General features: G+C 45.3%; 1 protein-coding gene and 1 non-coding gene across 3 annotated transcripts in view; one reads left to right on the top strand and one right to left on the bottom strand.

Moving 5' to 3' along the window:
• RASGRF2 (Ras protein specific guanine nucleotide releasing factor 2) overlaps positions 1 to 22,926 on the bottom strand; it is a 1,720,695-nt gene that overhangs the window by 184,692 nt on the left and 1,513,077 nt on the right. The gene's annotated exons all lie outside the window — the stretch shown is intronic.
• TRNAS-CGA (transfer RNA serine (anticodon CGA)) lies at positions 3,235 to 3,306 on the top strand. Its single transcript has one exon. It is a non-coding gene; the product is annotated as a tRNA-Ser (tRNA).

Raw genomic sequence — 22,926 nt, 5'->3', positions numbered from 1 at the left:
GCTCAACAGAGGAGAGCACGCACAAAGGGCGACCAGGCCAAAAAGGAAGCTGAAAGGAAGCCCCCAAAGAGTAACCCAAGGCAAAGCCCAGAAGGGAAACAGGCACGAAAGAAACCAACACCCTGGGACCGCAGCGGACTAGAGAAGAAGGAGCCCCAACAGGACACGACCAAAGAGCGCACCGGACAAAAAGGCAGACAAACCCATCTCTAACAGGCAGGCACACAGGACCCCACAGCAGCCGCTGACAGAGCCAGCCCCAACAAGAAAGAAGGGAATCCCCGACAGACCAATCAACACAGAAGCAACCCCAAAAGGGGATGACGGGAAGGCCCCACAGACGCAACCAAGCACATAGGGTGAAAAACGAGCCAGACCAAACCAAGAAGGAGGGAAAAACTGGCCAGACACCAGAGAACAGCCAGCAACAACTACCAGAGCAGCCAAATGAGAACCACCAAGCACCCTGAGGGGGAGGCGGAGCCACGGCGATAGCCCAGGAATTGGCAGAGAGCCAGCAAAGGCCAAGGCACACACAAGAAAGCCGGGGAAACAGGAACACAACCCCAGGAACACCACCCCACAAGGCCCACAGAGCCAGAAGTGAGCAAGCCTGAGAACCCAACAGAACCAGTCCCAGACAGAACTCCAAGAGAACCAGGCAGCCAGACCCCAACCAAACCGAAAAGGACAGGGTAAGAGCCAGAGACCAGAACCCCAGAAGGCCAAACGTCCCACAAGGAACAAGGCCCCAACCAAACCAGGGACCGTCAGGAAACGACTGAACAGCAGGGGCAGGCGAGGCCAACCCCGAAGGCCACAAAGACCAGGGCAGAAGAAGAAGCCAGCCAGAAAACGCCCCCAAAGAGACCAAGAAGACAGCCGACCAAACAACATACAGGCCAGAAAAAACCGGGGACCAACAACCTGGAACCCGCACAGGCCCGAAAGGGGTGGGACACAGCCAACGGCCCAAAACCCCCAAAGGGAGGGAAACGAACCCCCAAAACCAGCCAAACCAGAGAGGCAACAGTAGCCAGGGTGGAAGCCAAACAGACCACGCAGGCCCAGCAACACCACGGTCCAGCACCCACCAAGGGAGGGCCGGAGCAGGGGAAACAAAATGCCCAGGGCAGAACCCAGACAACAGAATGCCAAACAGATGGGAAGCCAGGGCTGAAGCCAAGCAACCCGCCCGACCAGAAGAACCCAGTGGCCCAACCCACAACGGGGAAGGTCCCAAACAGGGAAGGCCCCAGCAGGGCACAGGCAAAAACAAAGTCCAGGAAGGGCCAGAGGAGCACCAAGCCCCCAATCACAACCCCAAAACACAGCAGCCAGCCCCAGAAAACCAGCAGGCAAGTAGGCAGGCAACCTAAGGGGCAAGAGAAACACCCAGCGACTGCCCCTTCCGAACAGAGGGCGGGGGGCACAGAGAGACAGACACCAACAATGAGAGCAGGCCCCAGATAAAGCAGGGGGGGGGCACGCAGAGAAGAAAGGAATAGCCGCCCAGGCAGAAGACCAGAGCAGCCGGAAAGGGGAGGCCCAGGTCACAAGGGGCAAAACAAGCCCACCCCAGCAAGAGCCAGGAAACGACTGCCGATGAAACAGCCACCCACAGGCGGATACCCAGAGACCACAGGACCGGGCCAAAAGCCCAAACCTAACAGAGCAGAGGAGAACAGCCGGCAGCAGAAGCTGAGAGCACTCAACCACACAGGTCCAGACAGGCAGGCCACAAACCAGCCCCGACTCACCAAAAAAAAGGGCCAGGTCCCGAATAGACCAGGGACCAGCAGGCAAAACGCAGCCGGAGGCAGGGAAGGCCCGAAGAAGAAAAAGGCCCCCAGAAGTCCCCCCCCCCACCCTACAGGAGGAACAAACACCAAGGCCCATTGCAACCCCAGGCGGACAGAACAAACAGCCAACAGCACCCGGTTGCCCCATGTGGACACCCATTCAGGCACCAAACAGACCCCACACCGCTCAATAGTGCAGAGTAGACGAGACCAGAGCTGACAGGATGGTACGGCCGCCGGCCGCAAAATAAGGAAGAACCAAAGCCAAACAAGACCTACACCCAGCAACCAGGCAAAACCGGGAGTGGACAAGGCGGCAAAGATGCAGCCCAAAACCAGACACAGAGGGGCTAGAGACCACAGCCTCTACAATCCCAGGCAGGCACGCAGCCAAGGAACCACAGGGACAGAACCCCAAGAGGAAGACAGAAGCAAAGGAAGAGAGGAACAAAGGACCACCCCAAGAGGAAACGCGGCACAGGAGCGGCAAGGAAAAGCGACCAGGCGAGGAACAAGGACACCCAGGAGGACGAACCAGCACCAAGGACAGGTCAGAAGAGGCAGACGTCACTTCCCGGTCGACCCAGGCAGCCAACCCGCCATGCGGCCCACACCTGGAGGAGGCAGGCCCAGCAGACACAGAACAAGGACCCCTCCCTCGCACAAAGAGACGAACCCCACAAGAGGGAAAGTAGAAGGAGCACGAAAAAGGGAACCACAGGAGGAGCACAAGGCAACCAGAGCGAGCCAGCCAGCAACAGCACACAGAGGAAACAGCCCCAGCCACGCGGAAACACCACGGTGGCCAGAAACAGGAACAAGGCCCACCCCATCAGGAAGCCAGGGACCCGTACTGAGGACCCAGAACGCCAGCGCAAGGAAATAGCGCAAAAGACCAGGTCCAGAATGAAAGACCGAGCGCAGCAGGCAACAGCCACCGCAAGGAGCAACATGGTCAGGGCTCGAGAGACCCTGAGCAGAGCCAAAGCACAGCAGGAGCAGGACCCATCTGCACCCGGTACGCGACCATAGAAGGCAGCAGGGGAGACAACCGCTCAGACCCACAGCACCCAAACAAGCAATGGATGTACACACAGAGCCAAAGGAGAGCTCACAAAACATCCAACAATGAAAGGAACATGCCTGACATTCTTGAATGAGAACTCACAACCCTCGCAACACCAGGAGTGGAACTCACAACCTATGGAGTAAGAGTCAGTGACCTCAACCACCAGGCCACAATGACCCAACGCCCATAAAGCGACCTCAGAAACCATAGGAACAGCAGAGAGCAACCCCAACCACAAGGCCACAGACAGTCGCCCCCCGAAGGCAGGGCAGTAGGCAGTCTGAGCAAGCCCTCAAGAAACCCTGGAAAAAACAGCCCCACGAGCTACCAGGCAGTCCAGCAGCAAGGATGAGAGGCAGAAGCGGGGATGTAGCTCAGTGGCAGAGCGCATGCGTCGAATGTATGAGGCCCCAGGTTCAATCCCCGGCATCTCCAGGCTTCCCGTTTGTTTTTTCCGGAAGGCTAGCCCACCATCATGCAGAAGGAAGAGATATGTCCAAGGACCCTGAAAGCAAAGGCAGGTCCTTCGAGGACACAGGAGATGCACCCGCACCAGAATATAGTAATACACAACTCCACCCAGGGTGTAGTGTAGTTCCTATATTCCCAATAGGCTCTGCGCATTGGAATAATATAAACAGCAGTGTAGACTTAGGACTGAGGTCAACTAGGTCTCTACTGACTATTTTAGACTTAATTAGTTTTGCCAGCTAGCTTAAAGGTCACTAGAAACTTTTTTGAATGTTCAGGAAAGAGTTAACTCTCCTGATTTAGACAAGAAGGGATTAGCTTCTGACAACCGCATAAACATGACAACTTTGCTCCCTCAGAATAAAGAGTGTATCTCTAGAGTCGTGTGAAAACAATAGATAACTATTTCACTCAGTCAATCGTGCGTACTTAGTTTCACCAGAGTGCAGAGAAATAGAGAGACGGGCGTTTTCAATAAAAGGTGTTATTTATTGAGCAGTCTTCTTTCTCATGCAAGAGAAATTAATTCCCACAATTGCAATACTTATCATGAAGTAAAGTGCGTACAGTAAAAGGAGTATTATGAAATAATACTGTAAAAGCATTGATATGGTTTCTTAGCCATATGATACTTTAAAATGGATAAAATATATACATACATAAAAACATTGACTAACGTACTCAACTGGTGCTTCTAATATACGCCTACCCCGGTGTACCTGACCTAAGCCTAATATGTGGGAAGGAGTAAGTAAGTTGCAGTTTGTGTTAAGTTGGTTTTTGCCAAGGATCTGAATCAAGAATTCTCTTAAGGGTTTAGTCAGCTCCGTACCTTGGTTCTAGAATGAAGGAGGTCTTGTATCTCGTGTCTCAGGACTCGATCTCCCAGCAACCCGCAAGGGTGACTGGAAACACCGGAGCTGGATTTTCTCGGATGGAGAAAAATACAGCGTCTTTCTCAGTGCGTCAAAAGGGAGGGGCGGCTTCCTTCAGCTCTCGCATCAGCTGGGCTTCGGGTAAGTAGATAGCCGCTCTGCTCTAAACCACCATGTGTTTGCTTAAGGCAACGTTGGGATATTTATACCTGAAAGGTGCCGGGTTTGACGTAAGGTTGGACATAAAACGTCACTAAGAACTAACAGTTCTTTCTGGACTCCAGGAGTTCTTGTGCAAATCAAAACAAAAGCAGGGGGAATTCCCGGGCTGCTGGAGGCTTGGTTTGTTTAAAGAACGCGTTGTACTTTCTAGGAGTCTAGGGGAGTAGCCTTGCCGTATTTGGACTGCATGGGCTATTACTAAATATGGATATGATTCTCATGCCTTTATAAGGATACTATTTATTATAACCACATAAGGGCATAAATCGGGAATATCGAATTAGGGTCCTAGATAGAAATACAACACCCACTCCACGTATTAATGTCCATCATTACTAAAAACTAAGCAATATTAAACATATAACGATGCATGTGTTTTCCAACCCACCCCAAAATACATAATTCGCATTCGAAATGGTATGTGGTAAATACACAAAAATGAGTATTGGTACTGTACGTTTTTCAAGCAGTGGTATCATTCAGTTAAATGCTTATATATTTTAGCTGAATGTATTGCGAAAATTACACATGAAATGGCTCTGAATACAGAAAAGAAGGTCGAGACCATTTCATCACATATTTATACAATACTGTACATGTGCTAGAGGCTGAGGTAAAATATTGTCTCTAGTATCTCTAAAAATAGAAGCTCTGTTCTCTAAGAATAGTTCTACTTTAAGCAGATTACTGTGTGCCAGAAAAAAGGTAAATATTTTGGAAGTGGAAAAAATAATTTCGTTTTCAGGGGAAAAAATAGTTCCAAATGTTTTCAGTAGTTTTGTTTATCAAAATTGAAGGCCAAATTCAGAGTTCAGGGAACGCTGTGTGCTCGTCGTTTTAAAAAGTTATTCTTTTTGTTCAGGGGAGAACATCATATCAGACAGGCTTGCGACAAATTGGTCTACAACAGTTCGACAAAGTTCGAAAATGCTGAAATTGTGCATATGTGAGAATGATTGCTATCATCGATGTCGGGATCAGCAATGCTCACAGAAGGTTGTACCTGTTTGGTGCTGCTTTCCTCTCGTACTTCACCGCCACCTACTCGTAGTGGTGAAGTCTCAATGAATGCCGTCATCAGAATAGGTAGCCGCTGGGGACAACACGTTGCATGAGTCGTTACCGGACCTAGCAAAGTATCGATATCCATTGGTACTGCTGATGGTAGTGTAAGACAGACGTCCAACACGCATTCTTTTCCGTATAGCAGACATCGAAGCACAGGTAAGATGCAATCTTGCCAGATTGGTCTGAATGAAAGAAACCAGGTTGCACTTAGATCTCTTAGCCGGGCAAATCCGAGCACTTTAGTGATGCGGTCTCGGTAGCGTATCGCTAAGATCGTTTCTTCCATTGTAGCTGGAGCTCGGTCTGTGGCTTGGCTTGCGATATCGGAGCAGAAGGATCAAAAATAAAATTCCAGCTACGAGTCCCAAAAGAAGAGGCATGCCGCCGAAAAAGGAATGGACAAAATTCGGGAAAATGCCCAGAACGGTTTCAAAGGGGGCTAACAGTCCCGAAAACATTGTCTTAAATACATGTGCGATGCCACTGGTATCAGACATGTTTAAGATTTGACCTAACATTTCTACGAAATGCACAGGGCAATTTGTTGATAATAGGGAATGTATCTCTGCTGCTGTCCTTGCAACTTGCAGATCATACGTCTCTTTTGATGAGGTTAAAGGCACAGTTGTCTATAAAAGAATGGACTTCATTCTGCTTAAAGTATCAATTCGAATAGAAGAGATATTCAAAGAAGGCCATATTGCCGCCTCCATGTCTGGATTGCTGTTTGGATACAATACTTGCATACAGCAAGTGACCATGGAACTAACGCTCACGAGATAGGCTTTTCCTGGCACCATGCCACAACAGCTGTGGTCACTTATTAGAACATAACTGCCGTTGGAAAGTTGTCTAAAGAATGGCTCTATCTGTGTTACAGGAGTGCCATGCAGGTGACATGAAAGGTTATTTGAAGACCCTTCGCAGGCTCCATGCAAGTTAATACCTTGACACAGAAGTGTACCGCTTAGTGATTTTTTACAATTGTTACCACTAAGGAATACCTTTTTTTTCCTTCACTATAACATTTGTGTGTATAAGGTAAATTCCATGTTGACTTGATGTATCCTTTACCCAACCTTTCATACAGGCCTGCTGGTACATATTTTTGGCAATACTTAAACTGGAAAGTTGTTATTGGGATTGTAATCGTTGCATGTATTATCCATTCAATGACAGGTCTCTCTGACATTATTTATGGTAATCTCTCAAGTTTTTCAATGCTCAGAATCGTACAGTCTGCTCCTTTTTGTGCCAAACTGATTTGTTTATCAGTAGTAAGGTTAAAGATAGAGAATAATGACGTTGTGTTGATTAAACGCCATGGCACGTAGCCTGAACGCAGGTTTTGCAACGTCCAGCCAAGTTGTACAATAGAACGTAACTGGAACTGACCATGTTGTAACATTAGCAAGTCCTGCTCTATTATATCAATAGCAGATGATACAATGCTGTCCAGTGAATATATTCTGGAGGACAGAGTCGTTAACCCATTGTCCACAACAGAAAGTGATTTTTCCAAATTTATACGACCAATTTCTCGTATTTTTTCTGCTGTTTCAATTTGTGTTACTTTCCAAGCTTCGTTGTAAGCAGCATATATACCGGCGTATATGAAACGTTTTGACTCTGTTTGCGTGGTCCCAGTATGAAATCACGCAAGTCAGCACCGTCTTTAAGTAAAGTCAAGTGTTGCTTAATTTCAGCCAGTGTGAATTTCTGTAGCCATTCGAGGAATAGTTTACCTACACTGTATGTTGTAACTATCCCTGGATGCTGTCTCTGGGAGTATCTAGGGTCTGGCCTGGTCTGTATCAACCCCTGTGTTTTGTTCAGGAATCTATCTTGACAGTTATTTGTGTCTGTGGGCCAGATCAGCCATTTTTTTCCAATCAGGATTTGTTCTGTTTTGGTGTAAAATATGGGATACGTCTATCTCCACATCTGTAGTGCTATCACTATCAGGCAAAGGATTCGGAATAGACGGTTTATTTAAGTCTTTTATCTTGGCTAAACTAAGACAGGTTGTTTGCTGAATTGTGTCATTCAGGAATATTATCTGTAATGGGATCATGCAGGCTCTAAATAGTGCTTCTAGACCTTGTACCTGCCAGTCTTTTGAACCCCAGATGGTTTTTGTTTCAATATTGTTTTTCCAAAATTCAAAATCAAATGTAGTCATTTTTTCATAAAATGTTTCAGAATAAATCAATTTAGTATTTGTCAACATTGTTTTCATTCCTGTCTTATTTAACATTCTAAAATAAAACGTTTCTGCATCACTGTTGTTAAACCTGAGAAGTATGTGAATTTCTCATAAAAAAATTTTGAACTGCCTTTTGGCGGTGTTGGACAATGTTCCCATTGATTATAATTTAAAACATTTCTAGGTTGAGCAGATTTATGCAAATAGTGATGCCCATAGTGGTTAAAACAGTACATTTCTTCATAGTTCGATGAACCCTGTAAATAATCATGTTCTCCGAATTTGGCTGACATTACTAATCTGACATCATATTATGAATATTTTCAAAGTCCCAATCATCAGAGAAAGTACTTGGTGTCACAAAGTCACTTAAGGAAACCTTAAACTGGTGTGGATATTTCAAGAGCTCAATCGGGCCATAGATTTCATAATCCGTTTTGTCCCATGCTACCCCACCGGGTATTGGATGGGCTGTGATGTTCACTGATGACAGTTCTCTTTCCTCGATGTGAGAGGATCTGTGAGGCTTTAGAACCAAGTTGATGTTCTGACTTGCTGTGTCCATTGTACTATATTTTCCATCAATGAATTTTCCCAAACATAAAACCATGATGAGCCAAAGCAGGAGGAAAAGTACACCTAACACAATCCAAAATTCAATCCATGGTGAAATCAGATAAGTTTCTTTTAGTTGGTGAAAAAGTTCAGTTACTTTGTTTTTGAAAGTTTTTGTTGCTGGCGTTTCTTCAGGTTCGCTTGGATCTTCAGAAAAGTCATCGAAATTGATGAAGTAGCCAGATGCAGTTCTGTTAATTGTTGGAATTGTTTCCGGATTTTCATTTGCTTTTGGATTTTTCTTTGTTTCATTAGCATAGTCTGTGGCTACATCTTTGTAGACAGGTGTTTCTTGACGAACTGTTGCAATTTGGGTTTCAAGAGGCACAAGTTCCATTGCTTTGTTGCATAGTCCTTTTTTATTCACTGCAGGTTTATCAAATGTGATTAGTCTTTCAGTTTGAACCTCTTGGATTGTAGCAAGATTTGGTCTTCTGCTATTTCTTGGGAGTCCACTGGGCCTACTGCTTATTATTGGCCACATGATTGTGGTTTTACCAGGTCGATGGATACAATTCGGTTCTCCTTTTTACCAGCAAGTGGCGGTAGTACAACTGATCTTGTTCCGCTGACAGCTAAGACAGGTACTGCTTTTCTGTAAGAAGGCCCAAATTCCTTCTTCACCGCGATCTTCTCTCTGACTAGATCCCCAATCTTTGGAATCCAGACAGGTCTTGCTGGGACAGGTGGTTTTATCTTCAGTGGCTGTTGGCTTTAACTTTGTATTACTCATACTTCTTCTTGTTTCATTTAAGTCCTGTAAAACAGCCAAACGGTCTTTGATATCAAAGGCTTTTTCTTCTACCACTGAAGTGTGACTATCTAAGTCCTGAATATGCATTCTAGTTCCGAACAATAGTTCGTAAGGAGTGAAACCTTTTAGAGAATTTCTTGGCAGATTGTTAAGACTACGTTGGACACTTGTTAAATGTTTGACCCACCCATCACCCGAACCTAATACCCTCACCGTTATAGATTGCTTTATGTCACGTTTTTTTCTTTCCACTACCGCGCATTTCCCTCAGGATGGAAGGGAGAAAAGTACCGCAATGCAATGCCCATGCTGGGCCTCTTTGTAAGCTCGAGAGCTAAACGCAGGACCCTGGTCAGAATGTAGCATGCCAATTGCGTATGTGCCGATAAAGACTCGCAAATCTTTTATAACAGTTATGGCGTCAGCCGAGTGCTGGTGTCTGCATTTTAAGTGAATCTAGTCTTAATATTTATGGGATCGCATTTCTCCTGCTGGATTTTTGCGTATAGATAGCCTTATGCTTTCTAATAGAGGTGTCCTGGCACTAGTCTGGTCCGGTTCACGACTGCGATCTCGGTTGCAGTTTGGACAATCCTTTGCAAATTTGTAATGTTGCATGCTCATCCCCGACCACCAGTATTCTGATTGTAATTCTTTTAGAGATTTCACGATCTCTTTGTCATATAGCTCCTGTATATCCTTATATCGTGTTAAGTTAGCATAGGTACATTTGAGGTTTAAACACCATTTTTCTTTCTTGCAACTTCTGCACACGACACTTAATTGTTGACTTAGCTTTCAACCTAGTAGTTTGCCGTGGTGTATGTGGGAATAATATGTTATTACTCTGATATCAGCTTTGCTTAATAAACTATGTCTGCACGAAGAGTGCTGAAGTTTCAGGAACAACACGATATGGAATTGTTATGAGGTCTGATCTCCACGCCTTCATAGTCATAACACAAGTGCAGCCTTTGCCAACTCTGGCTTCAGGCGGGATTGATATTGCTTTGCACGAGGCACATAGAACACACTTGATGCGGTGCACATGCAGAGAGAGCTGGTGTATGCTGATGTGATTCCTTCATGCTAGGACACTAAGGTATGGGCCCGCCCTGAAACAACCCAAAGAGACCTTCTTAGCTAATAATATAATATATGTGTTAGGGAGGGTGAGATATAAGTGTTGTTAACTCTTATTCATTACAGTATGTTAACATGCTGTCACCATTCGCTTTTTATGTCTTAGTAACTATGCTGATAATTTTGCTACTGATAATAAGTATACTTGTATTATCTAAGATACTGCGCCTGAGAAGACGGCATTAGTAAATAAACATTTCAAATGCACATGTGTCTTCTTTACTCCATGTTCTGGTTTGTAATGATAATATAACGAAAGAGTGTTCATGAGTCCCACGTACCCTGAGGTACTGTAAGTTCATGTTCTGGTTTGTCTAAACATTGGGAGTTTGATATGTCCAATGAGACACTGTAGCTAGCTCGGTAAGGGGTGAGTTGGTTGCTAAGGTGAGTTTTGGGACACCCTAATTTGCCGAGGTTCCACTCCTCTGTGCACAGTTCTGTGTGAGAACAGAAACCCTGCGACATGGCGCCCAACGGTTTCGGTGGTCTTATATCATGACACTCGAGTAGTATATCGTTCATACCTTAACCCCTTCACCTCCGTTTCCGGAAAGCGGGGTGTCGGTGAAACCTACCTATTTTTTGAGATAGGTCTTTTTTCAAGCTTGATTCTTTCTTAAACGGTTTCTTTGAATTACTACCCAGTTGTGCTACAAAGTATTCTTTGTGTTTTCTAGTTTCCAGTGTTGTCATGGCGGCGGTGGCCATTGCGCAGCATAGTCGCGTGGCGGTGCGCAACCATCTTCAGACGTACCAAGTACCGGTGGATGGGATGGCTGTGATTTTCGTGGTGTGTGCAGATCCGGCGTTCCCTTACGAGTTGTTTTACTCTTGGGTTACGTTTCCGGCTGTGGACGCTAATTCTGGTTTGTTCCACTCCTACACCGCCTCGGCTGTCCCGGCTGAGTATACACCGTACAGGGCATTGGAAATACCTATTGATCATTGGCAGCATCGAGTTTGGTTTGATGGCGCCCTCCCCCACTCTTTGTCCGCTGCGAGGTTAGGTCCACTCTCAATTCCAGGTACAAATTGGCCTGCGTTGGGTGGCTTTACCCCGCACCCGAATCACGGCGCTTGTACCCTGCAGGAAATTCGTAGGCTGCATGTTGTTTCCATTTCCGTGATTCGTGCATTAGTGCAATACATCGGTCGCCACCTGCCTGGTGGTCCCCAGGGGGGTGCGGCCGTTCCCATGGATCGAGGCGGAATGCGTCTCAATCCAGTGATGGTTAATTCGGTTTTTGGTGCTCGTCCAGTTGACAACGATGACTTCCCATTCTGGCTAGCAGAGAAGTTTGATCAACTGGAGGCGGTTTTTCCGAATTCTACTCCTGCTGATAAGCATAGAATGTTGACGATTACTTTACCGAAGGATTTAACTCCTGAACTTGTTGACTGTGAAAGCTGGGGAAAAACATTTGCGGCAGTTTATACAAGGTGCTTCGGCACCCCGTCTATGACTGCCCTGCCTGACATCATTAGACGTGTTCAGAATGATCACGGTCCAGAGGCAGCGGTTGAATTGGGTATGCGCCTGTGTGGTTCTTTTGAGATTGTATGCGATCTCATTCTCTCCAATGTTAAAGGAGATGCAGTTAACTTTCAGGTGTCGAATGCTTTGGCTGCTCTGCCCGATGCCGACAAACCCCGTCAGTTGGCAAAAATTGTAGTGGCCGCTTATAAGACAATTGGCCGCACAAGTAGAGGTCTGAAATATTTTGCAGTAAAGGAGAAAAAACAACCTCAGGGACAATCTGCAGTTGCAGATGTCCCGCCCAAGTCCAAAAAACAGAATTGGCCTAAAAAACAGACACAGGGGAAGCAATATAAGCAGACTCAGGATTCTTTTCCTGCGCTTCAGGCTCCTGCGCCGACAGAGAAGGTATATGATTTGCGCGATCGCGCGATGATTAAATCACCTGATCGTTTTCAGGGTTCTGATCAACGCTCTCCTCGTTCCTTACAGGAAACATCGGCCCCGAAGACCGGTGGAGGAGGGGGTGGACGTGGACGTGGTGGCCAACAGGGACGTGGTCAGTCCCGCCAAGCTGACGGCGCAGTGAAGCAGGAGGATTCTACGCCTAAAAGGCCGCAGTTTGCGAAAAAGAAAGTCGCAGCCTTAACAGCGCATCGATATGCCACAGATAGTGAGAACGCGGCTTCGGAATCTGACGTGGGCTCTGACCTTGCTGGACAGCGCGGCGGAGATAGCCATAGTCAGAGAGGCGCTGCGTCCACTACTGAGGGTGACAGCGACTGAAGTGTTCGTTGTAATTGAAACAGCCGATACACGACTGGCTCCCCCTGAAAGACTTTTTGAAATTGTCCTGTTAATTGAAGGTGACATACAGCGTACTGTCAGAGGGGTATTTTGGGAGAACCTTTCGTCTACGTACAACATTTTGCTTTCTGAGGCTGACTGGCCCCCACCTTTTGTGCTCGCAGCGCCGCGAGGGGAGGAGGTAATCCTTCCCAGTTTCGCGCACACTGTCTCGACTGAGCATGCGCAGCATTTTTTGCAGAAGAGTGGGCTCGGGCTCTTGCACCGGCTCTGTACCGCAACCAATGTGGTTGGGATAAATTGTCTCCTTCCCACGAAATTCCTTTGCGGTCTGAGCCTCAGCCTCAGCCTCAATATCCCATACGGCGTGAAGCTAAAGCTGCCGTCGCAGAAATCCTTGAACAATTGGAATATCAGGGAGTTATTGAAACGTGTGTGTCACCGATGAATAATCCCCTTTTTACTGTGACCAAACCTGACGGATCATATCGTTTGGTATTGGATTACCGTCATTTGAACTCGCATTGCCGTAACTGTGCGGTACAGAATACTCACGGCTCTGCGCTAGTGGATAGTCTAGTGCGTAAGCCTTTCAAGACAACGCTTGACATATCTAACGGTTTTTATGCACACAGACTGGATAGCTTCAGCTCCCAATGGACAAGTTTTACGTCCGCTGGTGTGCAAAAAAGCTTCCGGCGACTTCCAATGGGCTACAAAAATTGTCCTGGAGTCTTCACCTCAAGAATAGTCACTATATTGGAGAGTATCGATCCAGATGCATGTTCTTATGTGGATGACATTTATCTCACAGACGACGAAATTTGGATGCATCTGTGTCGGGTGAATTCAATAATTTGTAACTTTGCTGATATGGGTTACAAGTTTAATTTTGCAAAATGGCACATTGCAGAACACACAGTGTTGTTCCTCGGCTATGAGCTGAACAATGAAGGTCGAGGATTGGCTCCTCACTTCCTGGAGAAATGCGCACAGTTGCGCGCTCCTACAACACTGAAGAAATTACAGTCTTTACTGGGCTTCTTGAATTTCGGCAGAACTTATGTTCCGGAATATGCCCAGCGTATCAAGCCTTTGTATGCTTTGATACAACATACTTTTTCAAAATGATGCTGGCTGCCTGAGCATTCGGCCATTTTGCAATGTTTGCAGGCCGATCTGCTCGCTTCTAAATACTTACTGACTCGTGATAACGACACCAACCTGGTGATAAGAATAATTCCAGGGGCGGTGGGTTTCACGTACTTGACTTTTAATGAAGGTGACACAGTACCTATTGCTTACAAGTCACACTTGTATACTTCGGCTGAATTGCGGTTTCCCACTGTGGAGAAAGTTTTAACTGCTGTACAGATGGCGATTCTTAAAGAACGAGCACTGTCGCAGGGGAAACGCATGTTAGTGGTAACACCCTGTCCTCATTTGGAGGCAGTCACGAAATACGAGGTGACAGTATGACCTAAGTCAAAACGGGGATCAGATCTAACAGTTTTAAAACCGTCAGTTAAATTCAAAAATCTATGTTGGCAAGAATCAGCACTACGGTGCCAAAGCAGCCAACCCTTAGGATTCACACTGGAAATGTTAAAGGAGGAATTAAGAAGTAGAGTCTGTAAGTCTCTAATGGACAACTGAGTAAAATTACTCCAACCATCATATTCCTCCAACTCCGGGAAAGAAGGAGCGTTTAATTTTTTAGAAGTAGCCAATCCAAAGCATGTGGTCTGGGAAATTGTTTCATTCAGAAACAGCATATGATTCGGGATGAGACATGCACGGTGCAAAGCCTCAGTGCCTTGTACCTGCCAGGCCTTTGAACCCCAAACTGATTTAAGGTCTATCGTATCCTTCCATAACTCATAGCCTCCAGTAACTAATTGATCAAGGAAGGACTTGGAATACAACAATTTAGTATCGGTAAGTCTAACCTTGGACATTGGCATTTTTCGAAACTTAAAATAAAAGGACTCGGGATTGGACTGATTAAAGTCAGTGAAGTAAGTATACTTTCTCAGAAATGTTTCAGAACTCCCCTGATGTGGCGCTGGGCAATGTTCCCACTGAGTAAAGTTAACAGTATCCCTTCTGGATGATGTTTTGTGTAAGAAGTGATTGCCATAATGTTGGTAACAGAATAATTCACCATAATTAGCAGATTCTAAATATAAATCCTCAGCATCAAATGCAGCATAGTATTGCAAATCAGAAAATAAACTTTCTACAGCATTGACATCCCAGTCATCAGAACGAATGTTTTGTTTCACCACATCCCCCATATTCACTCTAAGTACATTAGGGACATTAACGACTTCCGTTGGGCCATGAATCTGAAACCGAACTGCATCCCACACGATTCCATCAAGGACAGGCCATGCTGTGATGTTAACCAAAGTCAAGTCTCTTTTTAATCTGTGTGTAGAATGTGAAGAGGAAAGTGGGGCCAAAGTTCCATTTAAATGAGTAATGCAAGTTCTCTCCTCGACATAGTGTCCATTCATAATTCGAAAAAAATAAAACACAAAACCAATTGACATAAAAAGGTAAACTGAAAAAAGGACCAGCCAAATGTAAGTCCAAGGGGGTATCAAAAAATGTTTTTTACACAGGCTAGCATAAACTGCAATTCGAGAGGGTTTCTTCGAGGCAAGGGAAGCAGAGTCAAATGAAAATCTGGATTCCGTGGCTAAACGAGCTTGCAGGTCAGGCATGGACAAATCAGTGGGGTAGGTATAGTCTATCTCATCAATGTTAGTTCCGGGTAAATTATTTAATAACGGACTGGAAACAGCAGGTAATTCGATGGCCACTTCAGGTTCAATATTAGAAGCAGTGGGCATAACTGAATTCCTCACAATGGAAGGACAGGAAACAGCCGGTGTCATGCTAAGAAGAATCGGCCACTCTGTGTATCTTGACATTGTCAATTGAAATAAACCTGTTTTCCTTACGTCCAGGAAGTGGTGGTAAAATGACAGTTCTTGTGCCTTTCACTCCAAGGACTGGAACCGGAGCTCGATAGGAAGGACCAAATTCTTTCTTGTTATCGATCCTCTCCCGAACCAGTTCTCCAACTTGGGGTAGCCAGCCAACTACCGGGATCTGCAACGCATCATCCGACGTGGAGGGCAAATGTTCCTTTGCAAGACTGTCTCTGGTCTTTTGTAGATTCTGTAAAACATTGCAATGTTCATCTGCGTCAAAGGAAGTGGCGCGAACCACATAGTCTAGACCGTCAAGGTCAGGGACGTACATCTTGATGCCAAAGAGCATTTCGTATGGGGTCCGCCCACCCAGAGACCTTCTAGGGAGATTATTAAGAGCACGCTGCACGCCATAGAGGTGAGCCAGCCAGTTTCTGCCAGTGCCTATAACTCGGGCTGTCAAAGATTGCTTTAAATCACGGTTCATTCGCTCAACTACACTATTACCCTCAGGTCTGTAGGGAGACGAAAACTTGACTTGGACCCCCATCGAAGTCATGGCATCCTTATACGCCTTAGAGGCGAAAGCCGGACCCTGATCCGAATGGAAAGTACCACAGGCAAAAATCCCTATAAAGACACGCAAATCTCTAATGACAGTCCGTGAATCAGCGCTGCGATGTGGCCATACCCACACAAAGCGTGTGCATGAGTCAACTGCTACTAAGATGTACTTATACGCAGTATCAGATGAAAAAGGACCGCAGTGATCTAAATAAACACAACCTAGTGGTTTATTAGAAATGTACAACTGAGTCTGTGGCGGACGCGTAGCAGTTGAAGGTTTAATCTGCTGGCATATGTCACAAAGAAGGACATAATCACGCGTCTGTTTGTACAGTCCCCGCCACCAGAAACGTTGTTGTAATTGAGTTACAGTGGCCGAGACGCCCGCATGCGCAGACGCCACACCTTCATGTGCTGCTGTAATCAAGTCTGCTCTGCGATCCGAGTTGGGAATCAGCCGTTCCCCAACGTCAGGAATTGTCACAAAAGGAACCTTATCGGGACTTAAGTGGTATTTGTACTTCGAAGGGAATCCCGCAGGATGTTTACTTCCCTTCTCAGAGGCAGCAACTGCCGCCAAGATGTCGCTATCAATCTTGGTTTTTGATCTAGTAACCGCTGCAACTAAGTATGTAGATACTGCAGATTTCGCTGCTTCATCAGCAAGCGAATTGCCAACAGCGTGTACTCCCACGCGCTGATGACCGAGAGTATGAATCACATAAACGAGTGGCAACATAGCCTTAAGCTCTGCCACTCGAACCCAGATCATTTTATGTTTTATTGCGCTACCCTTGGAATCATGAAAATCATTTTGAATCCAAAAGAACAAGTTTTCATTGTAAGACTGGACACAGTAGTAAGAATCACTTACAATCAGAGTAGTCACACTAGGATCTGCGTACTCCAACGCTAGTAAGAGAGCACGAAGCTCCGCCAATTGTGCTGTACAATCGCCCAGGGGCAAGGTGTGCACTTCCCTGGAAATGAACTCATCATTCAACATAGCACCGACCACAATGGCGCATGCGGAAACGTAGGCATGTTTAGAGCCATGCGCAACCTGCGCCGACCCATCAGTGTAAATGATGCAATGGAAGTCCTCCAAAGGTCGCATAGCCAGAGGAGCAGGATGAACGAACTCATACTGCAAGAACTCTTGCGACCGTAAGGAAGCGTCAAAAATGAACGTGACATCCGTGGATGTCAATGACGCAGCCCACTGAATCCACCGAGGGTGCAAAGCTTTAGAATTTGGTACACTGGTTTTCGTGACTGCCTCCAAATGAGGACAGGGTGTTACCACTAACATGCGTTTCCCCTGCGACAGTGCTCGTTCTTTAAGAATCGCCATCTGTACAGCAGTTAAAACTTTCTCCACAGTGGGAAACCGCAATTCAGCCGAAGTATACAAGTGTGACTTGTAAGCAATAGGTACTGTGTCACCTTCATTAAAAGTCAAGTACGTGAAACCCACCGCCCCTGGAATTATTCTTATCACCAGGTTGGTGTGGTTATCACGAGTCAGTAAGTATTTAGAAGCGAGCAGATCGGCCTGCAAAGATTGCAAAATGGCCGAATGCTCAGGCAGCCAGCATGATTTTGAAAAAGTTGGTTGTATCAAAGCATACAAAGGCTTGATACGCTGGGCATATTCCGGAACATAAGTTCTGCCGAAATTCAAGAAGCCCAGTAAAGACTGTAATTTCTTCAGTGTTGTAGGAGCGCGCAACTGTGCGCATTTCTCCAGGAAGTGAGGAGCCAATCCTCGACCTTCATTGTTCAGCTCATAGCCGAGGAACAACACTGTGTGTTCTGCAATGTGCGATTTTGCAAAATTAAACTTGTAACCCATATCAGCAAAGTTACAAATTATTGAATTCACCCGACACAGATGCATCCAAATTTCGTCGTCTGTGAGATAAATGTCATCCACATAAGAACATGCATCTGGATCGATACTCTCCAATATAGTGACTATTCTTGAGGTGAAGACTCCAGGACTATTTTTGTAGCCCATTGGAAGTCGCCGGAAGCGTTTTTGCACACCAGCGGACGTAAAACTTGTCCATTGGGAGCTGAAGCTATCCAGTCTGTGTGCATAAAAACCGTGAGATATGTCAAGCGTTGTCTTGAAACGCTTACGCACTAGACTATCCACTAGCGCAGAGCCGTGAGTATTCTGTACCGCACAGTTACGGCAATGCGAGTTCAAATGACGGTAATCCAATACCAAACGATATGATCCGTCAGGTTTGGTCACAGTAAAAAGGGGATTATTCATCGGTGACACACACGTTTCAATAACTCCCTGATATTCCAATTGTTCAAGGATTTCTGCGACGGCAGCTTTAGCTTCACGCCGTATGGGATATTGAGGCTGAGGCTGAGGCTCAGACCGCAAAGGAATTTCGTGGGAAGGAGACAATTTATCCCAACCACATTGGTTGCGGTACAGAGCCGGTGCAAGAGCCCGAGCCCACTCTTCTGCAAAATGCTGCGCATGCTCAGTCGAGACAGTGTGCGCGAAACTGGGAAGGATTACCTCCTCCCCTCGCGGCGCTGCGAGCACAAAAGGTGGGGGCCAGTCAGCCTCAGAAAGCAAAATGTCGTACGTAGACGAAAGGTTCTCCCAAAATACCCCTCTGACAGTACGCTGTATGTCACCTTCAATTAACAGGACAATTTCAAAAAGTCTTTCAGGGGGAGCCAGTCGTGTATCGGCTGTTTCAATTACAACGAACACTTCAGTCGCTGTCACCCTCAGTAGTGGACGCAGCGCCTCTCTGACTATGGTTATCTCCGCCGCGCTGTCCAGCAAGGTCAGAGCCCACGTCAGATTCCGAAGCCGCGTTCTCACTATCTGTGGCATATCGATGCGCTGTTAAGGCTGCGACTTTCTTTTTCGCAAACTGCGGCCTTTTAGGCGTAGAATCCTCCTGCTTCACTGCGCCGTCAGCTTGGCGGGACTGTGCGGTACAGAATACTCACGGCTCTCCCTCTCCCATATGTGCGTCTGCTATTAATAAGACTCTCCAGTTCGTGTTTGGAATTACTCTGTCCCCCACTCCAGGGATTTGAGCAAAAGGAACGGAGTTTGCATCAATTATGTATGTATTACTGAGTGGATAGCCGAGAGGTAATGCTGCATAGTCGCCTTTTAATGAGGCTTTTACCGCCAGCATGGTTTCTCCGTCTATGTGCTTTTTTGTGGCTACCGAAGCCGGTTGGACCGCTTCCGCTGTTGCTCTATGAGCCAATGAATTCCCTGCAACGTGAACGCCATCACGTTGATGACTCAGTGTATGCATCACGTGAGTCTTTTGTAGTTCTTTCTGTAAAAGAACTACTTGTTCCCAGAGCTTTTTATGCTTTATTGTGGCACCTGTGTCATCTTTGTAACCGTTTTGAATCCAGGTCTGCATGTCATTATTGTAAGACTTGACGCAGTAATGCGAATCGCACACTATTAGTGTGGGGAATTCGCGATCAGCATTTTCAAGCACCATCTTTAAAGATCTTATTTCAGCTCGCTGAGCTGTACAGTTTCTGAGTGATTCAGTTTTGGTAATTAATGGTCTGAATTTACCAAAGCGCCAGCGACCTTTAACAATCGCGCACGCTGCGTTGTAGGATTTTTCCTCTACATCGTAGTGTTGTGCAAATCTGTCCATGTAGATTATACATGTGTACTGTTCGAGAGGCAGAATTTCGATTGGCAGAGGATATTCTTCTTCATATTCTAGATCTTCTAGTTTTTTCATTTTCGGGTCAAAATAGTGCTTCACTTCTTCTGCAGCAAGAGAATTTTCCCATTGTATCCATTTTGGATCTAATGCCACTGCATTTAGATTGCGTGGGCTTGTTAATGCCTCAAGCGCTGATTCTGCTGTTAAAACAGATATCCTCCTGCCTTGGGCTTGGGTTCTTTCTTTTGCTACAGCAGTTTGAACCGCTATTAGAATTTTTTCATTAGAACTGAATTTCATTTCAGCTTGTGTGTACAAATGTGATTTGTAAGCTATTGGTACCGCTTCTCCCTCATTAGAGGTTAGGTACGTGAATCCGCATCTTCCTGGGATGACTCGGATTACAAGGTTGCGTACGTTTTCGCGTGTTTGCAATTTTGTTTTAGTTAACATGTCTGTTTGTAATGATCTTAAAATTTCTGTGTGTTTCTGAGTCCAATTGATTGGTTTGAGATCAGGTTTAATTAATTCATAGAGAGGTTTAACCCTCTCTGCATAATTTAGAATGTATGTTCTTCCGAAATTCAGGAAACCTAGTATTGATTGTAAATTCTTCAGCGTTTTTGGAGCCTGGAGTACAGCACATTTCTCTAAGAAATTGTCTGCTAGGCTGTTGCCTTCACTTGATAGTTCATATCCTAAAAACAGGACAGTTAGATGGGCAATTATTGACTTTTTAAAGTTGAATTTGTAACCCTCAGCTGCGAACCCAAGTATTATGGTATTCACTCTTTTCAAGTGAGTCTCCAGGTCATCATCTGTAAGATAGATGTCATCGACATAAGATAATGCCTCATCATCATATATTTGTAGTAACTCTGTTACCCTCGCTGAGAATAATCCTGGCCATTCTTGAACCCCTGTGGGAGTCGACAGAATTGTTTTTGCGATCCCATTATTGAGAAAGCGGTCAAATACCTGCTTTCAGGTGCAATGTTTTGACAAAAGAATCCATTAGAGATATCTAATGTCGTTTTATATTTTTGCGCACGATGTTATTCATTAGTGCTGCACTGTGTGAGTTTTGTACTGCAAATGTTTTGCAGCAGGAGTTTAGGTGTCTGCAGTCCAAAACTAGACGATATGAATCGTCTGGCTTGGAGACAGGAAACAAAGGATTGTTCATTTGTGAGGTGCATGTTTCAATCACCCCCTGATATTCAAGTTGATCTAAGATCTCCCTAACTTGTTTTTTAGCTTCTTGTTTAACTGGGTACTGCCTTTGTGCAGTGGGATGATTTTTTAACTGGATTTTGTGAGGAGGAGAATCCTCATCCCATCCTACATGAGTTTTATATAATGCAGGAGCTTGGGCCACTACCCATTTTCTTGCAAATGTATATTTTTTATGAATTGGAATATGATTTGAGAAGGCAGGCATAATCATTTCTTCGCCATGAGGCACTCCCTGACAAACTCTGGCGGCCAGTCTTTCTCAGGTAACAGGATGTCATAGCCTTTCGATAAGTTGTCCCAAAAGAGACCCCTTATTTTCCTAGTTTTGTCACCCTCTATACGCAATGTTATTTTGTATAATTTATGGGGTTTGCTAACTCTGGTGTCTGCAGTTTCTACTTGAATGTATTCATTCGTGTCCACTGTCTCCAGAAGATTCATCAGGATCTTGCAAGCTATGGTTACTTCTGCTGCGCTGTCTAGCATTGTCTGGGCCCACTCTCCGTTTTTCAGTTGTGTCCTCAGTATCCTCGGCATGTTTTATTCTAATACTAGCTACCTTCTTCTTTGGAAATTGTAATTTTTTACTTTGATGAGCAGGTTCCTTGTCTTTGGACTTGACGTGCTCTTCCTTGTGTTCTGACCGTCCTCTTCTTTCCGATGTCTGTGAGGAAGTCTGAAAAGATCGAGAGGGACGTGTATGAATATCTTGATATCTATCAGGTTTTCTCAATGTATCCCTATCTCCAAGGTTGTGTCTTTTCTCAGAGGGCTCCCTGTGGGGAGACCTGCCACCTCGTTCTGGAGATCTATCTCTGTTGAGGAGACCTTCCTCTGGACTGGAATTGTTTTTCTTTGGGAGTGGATTGTTTATTTCCATCCCAACTCTTTTTTGGAGTGTTTAGATTATTTTTAATAAATGTTTTTTTAGGATTTTCAAGTAGTTGGGGTTTTACTGGTTTCCCACCCAAACTATCTCTACCTAGTTCTTCATAGGATTTTTCTATGATTCTGGCAAGTTCAAAAGGTTGTTCTGCTATATCTGTTTCTTTCAATTTCTGGAGGTATGTTATATCGTCCATTGCCAATTGAACTAATTCTCTGTATGCCTTTGTTAATTCTTTTATTTTAACTAAAAGTTCTTCACTTGACATCTTTTCGATGTCGGGATGTGGTGTGTAGCTGGCTATAACTGGCCACGTGGCTCCTGGTCTACCTAGTGGACCTAGCCTGGTGATGTGATTTTGATGTTTTAGGGTGCCTTTAAACCAGAGCAGGTGCTCTTGGTAAGTTAGTGGGATTTCAACGTCCTCGAAAGGAGCGTATTCATCCGGAGGTTCCTCTATTTTGTAATAGTGGAATTTGTGTGTTACAGCGTGTGCTGCTGGAAAATGTATCCATGAATAGAATACCTCTGTCTGCCGATATTCATGGGCCTCTACCACGAATATGACTGTACCACCTCGTGATGATACTCCATTTTCTATACGTTTTTTTGTTATAGTTCTTTTTACATTTACCGGAATGATTATAGCATTTGGGTCTTCATCTTGGAGACTTGTGTCATCCGCTAGGAGTTGAGCTGCTATTCTAGCCTTTTCCCTTTCATCGTCACTTTCCGCCATTTGTTGACTGAAAGTTTTGTTGCAGATCAAGTTTCAAGGAAACAAAGATTAGGTGCACAATATTTTGGAACACTGTATCCTTCAACGTTGACTAAACCAAAAACTAATACATAGGAATCTCTTCCTACTAGGTTCCGGCGGATATTAACCTTTTACCCACTCCAGACGTCTTTTGGAGTTTTTACGGGAAAAAGGGGTCTGTGTGAAAAAGCACAGCTGAGTTACTCTAATGTCTTGCATTAGATTATCGCCTTACCAAACGTTGGGCGCCATGTAGTGAATTTCCTATATTCCCAATAGGCTCTGCGCATTGGAATAATATAAACAGAAGTGTAGACGTAGCACTGAGGTCAAC

The sequence above is a fragment of the Lissotriton helveticus genome, chromosome 2_1 (genome assembly GCF_964261635.1).
Source record: "Lissotriton helveticus chromosome 2_1, aLisHel1.1, whole genome shotgun sequence".
NCBI classification, from domain to species: domain Eukaryota; kingdom Metazoa; phylum Chordata; class Amphibia; order Caudata; family Salamandridae; genus Lissotriton; species Lissotriton helveticus.
The sequence above is the reverse complement of the archived record's forward strand: the minus strand, read 5'-3'. Positions and strand labels throughout refer to the sequence as shown.